This window comes from Oncorhynchus keta, chromosome 8, assembly GCF_023373465.1.
Source record: "Oncorhynchus keta strain PuntledgeMale-10-30-2019 chromosome 8, Oket_V2, whole genome shotgun sequence".
Classification (NCBI taxonomy): Eukaryota; Metazoa; Chordata; class Actinopteri; order Salmoniformes; family Salmonidae; genus Oncorhynchus; species Oncorhynchus keta.
The window spans coordinates 37,282,441-37,287,234 of NC_068428.1; the positions used below are offsets into that span (position 1 = coordinate 37,282,441).

At 44.8% G+C, this 4,794-nt stretch overlaps 1 long non-coding RNA gene across 1 annotated transcript; it reads left to right on the top strand.

Annotated features, from left to right (window-relative positions):
* Nucleotides 1-2,032: 2,032 nt before the first annotated feature.
* On the top strand, nt 2,033-2,803 carry LOC127931588 (uncharacterized). The gene is made up of 3 exons (XR_008141875.1): nt 2,033-2,123; nt 2,167-2,295; nt 2,640-2,803. It is a non-coding gene; the product is annotated as an uncharacterized LOC127931588 (long non-coding RNA).
* Nucleotides 2,804-4,794: the final 1,991 nt, after the last annotated feature.

A 4,794-nucleotide genomic window follows, 5' to 3' on the forward strand; every position in this document is an offset into this window, starting at 1 on the left:
AATACTTATGTAAATAAAGTATTTCTGTTTTTATTTTGAATACATTTGCAAACATTTCTAAAACCCTGTTTTTGCTTAGTCATTATGTGGTATTGTATGTAGATTGCTGAGGAAAACATTTTATTTAATCCATTTTAGAATAAGGCTGTAACTTAAACAGAATGTGGAAAAGGGGAAGAAGGCCCTGTATGCACAGGCATGATAACCCCCACCTTGACAGGTGGTCGACAGTGCAGGGCTCCTGTTAGTACAGTGGCTATTATATTGTGGAGTGAATTCCAATAACGCAACTTTTTGGAACTGAATTAATGGGACTTTCACACGTCATATTGTTATAAATACATTTGGTTGAATGGTCAATTAAAACAAATATATATACATGTACGTTCACATGTTAAACGGTTCACTCATGGCATTTATCATTCCTCACACACACACACACACACACACACACACACACACACACACACACACACACACACACACACACACACACACACACACACACACACACACACACACACACACACACACACACACACACACACACACACACACACACACACACACACACACACACACACGGTGCACAATACCAAACGACCTACTTGTGATTCATCATCATAGTGTAATCAAGGCTTGAACTATAAACAACCATTTCAGTGGTTCCCGTCGAGAGCGAAGTAAATGCCAGATTTAATGACTGGATATATAATGTATAATGTGGCTGTGAAGTTGAATTTGTCTTAGAGATTAGCTAACTGTTGGAGGTTCTGCTAAGTGGCTACGTCATCTCATATGTAATTTATGAGCCAACTCTTTCAAGTAAACGTATTACTCAGCTGCTGCTACCAGGTCTCACAGTCTCACTTCAGAATTAGACATTCAACCATGTTTGTCAAACGTCAAATTTCAAAATGTTTAAGGTTAAGGTTAAGTTCCAGCCAGGTCACCCTTGATACAAGTCAATATTAGACGTCCATCCACATCTGAGGACATCGGAAGATTACGTGGAAATTGGCCACGAGGGGGCAACAGTGAGCACGGTTGCCTTCAACTAGATACGTTCTGTATTAACTCCGAATGGTTAAGTTAATGTTACTCTCAACCTTTGGAATCAGATGCTTATGCTTATGCTCATCCACAATCCTCAACGCTCTCCTCCGTCGCTTCATACTTGAAGGTAACAGCACTCACTGTTGCCCCGAGTGGCTGGTTTCCACATAATCTCCCAACGTCCTCAGATGTCTAATACTGATTTATAGGGTGACCTGGCTAGATACTATACTTGGTCAAGTAACTCGTTTTGAATTTGGTGCTTTTAGGGCCACTGTTTGTAAAATATTAAGACTCAATGAATGTCATGGTACACTCTTTTCCTGGTATTCGTTCAACACTCTTAAACCACTTTTCTTCCCTGTGCACTAGCTACAGTGTGGTGATGTCCAGTCTTCCAGTTGAGTTTCGCCATCTAGTGGGAAAATAGGGGCATGACAACATTAGAGAAACAACATCTGCTGTGCAATAGATGTGTTCTGTATTGATGCATGATATATCATTTTTTACCAAAGTATGTATTCGTTTTGCATAAGTAGTGGTCTCAAACTCCCGACTCACAAGCCACATCAGGCCCACAAGCCAAGCCTTTTGGTGGCCTGTGTGTAGCGAGTTTGGGACCACTGCACTATGGTCACTTTATTCTCCTCTCTCCTCTTTCTCTGTCCCCCAGATGGTTGTCAAGTGAAGTCCACTCTTGACCAGGTATAAAGAATATAATCTCTCTGTATATCATAACAATTGTACAAGGAATATTATCTCTATAGCATAATAATAGTACAAAGAATATTATCTCTCTGTATAACATAATAACAGTATAAATAATATTATCTCTCTGTATATCATAATAATAGTATAAAGAATATTATGTCTGCATAACATAATAATAGTATAAAGATTATTATCTCTCTGTATAACATAATAATAGAGAATGTGTGTTCAATATATGAGTCTTCAATGCAGGAAAAGGGCCATATAGACCAGGGCTGCCCAACCCTCTTCCTGGAGATCTACCGTCCTGTGGGTTTTCAGTTCAACCCTCTTCCTGGAGATCTACCGTCCTGTGGGTTTTCAGTTCAACCCTCTTCCTGGAGATCTACCGTCCTGTAGGTTTTCAGTTCAACCCTCTTCCTGGAGATCTACCGTCCTGTGGGTTTTCAGTTCAACCCTCTTCCTGGAGATCTACCATCCTGTGGGTTTTCAGTTCAACCCTCTTCCTGGAGATCTACCGTCCTGTGGGTTTTCAGTTTAAACCTCTTCCTGGAGATCTACCATCCTGTGGGTTTTCAGTTCAACCCTCTTCCTGGAGATCTACCGTCCTGTGGGTTTTCAGTTCAACCCTCTTCCTGGAGATCTACCGTCCTGTGGGTTTTCAGTTCAACCCTCTTCCTGGAGATCTACCATCCTGTGGGTTTTCAGTTCAATCCTCTTCCTGGAGATCTACCGTCCTGTGGGTTTTCAGTTCAACCCTCTTCCTGGAGATCTACCATCCTGTGGGTTTTCAGTTCAACCCTCTTCCTGGAGATCTACCGTCCTGTGGGTTTTCAGTTCAACCCTCTTCCTGGAGATCTACCGTCCTGTAGGTTTTCAGTTCAACCCTCTTCCTGGAGATCTACCGTCCTGTGGGTTTTCAGTTCAACCCTCTTCCTGGAGATCTACCATCCTGTGGGTTTTCAGTTCAACCCTCTTCCTGGAGATCTACCGTCCTGTGGGTTTTCAGTTCAACCCTCTTCCTGGAGATCTACTGTCCTGTGAGTTTTCAGTTCAACCCCCTTCCTGGAGATCTACCATCCTGTGGGTTTTCAGACCAACCCTCTTCTTGGAGATCTACCATCCTGTGGGTTTTCAGTTCAGCCCTCTTCCTGGAGATCTACCGTCCTGTGGGTTTTCAGACCAATCCTCTTCCTGGAGATCTACCATCCTGTGGGTTTTCAGACCAACATTCTTCCTGGAGATCTACCGTCCTGTGGGTTTTCAGACCAACCCTCTTCCTGGAGATCTACCGTCCTGTGGGTCTTCAGTTAAACCCTCTTCCTGGAGATCTACTGTCCTGTGGGTTTTCAGTTAACCCTCTTCCTGGAGATCTAATGTCCTGTGGGTTTTCAGACCAACCCTCTTCTTGGAGATCTACCATCCTGTGGGTTTTCAGTTCAGCCCTCTTCCTGGAGATCTACTGTCCTGTTGGTTTTCAGTCCAACCCTCTTCCTGGAGATCTACCGTCCTGTGGGTTTTCAGACCAATCCTCTTCCTGGCGATCTACCATACTGTGGGTTTTCAGACCAACCCTCTTCCTGGAGATCTACCATCCTGTGGGTTTTCAGTCCAACCCTCTTCCTGGAGATCTACCGTCCTGTGGGTTTTCAGACCAATCCTCTTCCTGGAGATCTACCATCCTGTGGTTTTTCAGTCCAACATTCTTCCTGGAGATCTATCGTCCTGTGGGTTTTCAGACCAATCCTCTTCCTGGAGATCTACCATCCTGTGGGTTTTCAGACCAACCCTCTTCCTGGAGATCTACCATCCTGTGGGTTTTCAGACCAACATTCTTCCTGGAGATCTACCGTCCTGTGGGTTTTCAGACCAACCCTCTTCCTGGAGATCTACCGTCCTGTGGGTCTTCAGTTAAACCCTCTTCCTGGAGATCTACTGTCCTGTGGGTTTTCAGTTAACCCTCTTCCTGGAGATCTAATGTCCTGTGGGTTTTCAGACCAACCCTCTTCTTGGAGATCTACCATCCTGTGGGTTTTCAGTTCAGCCCTCTTCCTGGAGATCTACTGTCCTGTTGGTTTTCAGTCCAACCCTCTTCCTGGAGATCTACCGTCCTGTGGGTTTTCAGACCAATCCTCTTCCTGGCGATCTACCATACTGTGGGTTTTCAGACCAACCCTCTTTCCTGGAGATCTACCATCCTGTGTGTTTTCAGTCCAACCCTCTTCCTGGAGATCTACCATCCTGTGGGTTTTCAGACCAATCCTCTTCCTGGAGATCTACCATCCTGTGGTTTTTCAGTCCAACATTCTTCCTGGAGATCTATCGTCCTGTGGGTTTTCAGACCAATCCTCTTCCTGGAGATCTACCATCCTGTGGGTTTTCAGACCAACCCTCTTCCTGGAGATCTACTGTCCTGTGGGTTTTCAGACCAATCCTCTTCCTGGAGATCTACCATCCTGTGGGTTTTCAGACCAACCCTCTTCCTGGAGATCTACTGTCCTGTGGGTTTTCAGACCAACCCTCCTCCTGGAGATCTACTGTCCTGTAGATCTCAGGCGATGAGGCCCTTTATCTACTTCCCCAGAGTCAGATGAACTCATGGATACTGTATCCAGTATGAAGGATGGGTAGTTTTGTAAGTCAACGTTAGTCAGTGTTAGCACAATGACTGAAGGTCTAAGTGTATCTGCTAGTAGGGTTAGGGTTATTGTTAGGGACACGGTTAAGGGTTTGTAAAGGTTATGGTTAAGAGCTAAGAGTCAGTTACAGATTTTGGCTTTCTCTCTGTTGCTAGTTAGCTGTTGAACCTTTGACAACAGATGTCACTCTGTTTCAGTGCAGACAGATTGACTCTAAACTGAATGACAGATTTACTGCAGTGCAAGGCTGCAGGCCCAGACTGCATCCCCAGCCGCGCCCTCAGAGCATGCGCAGACCAGCTGGCCGGTGTGTTTACGGACATATTAAATCAATCCCTATACCAGTCTGCTGTTCCCACATGCTTCAAGAGGGCCACCATTGTTCCTG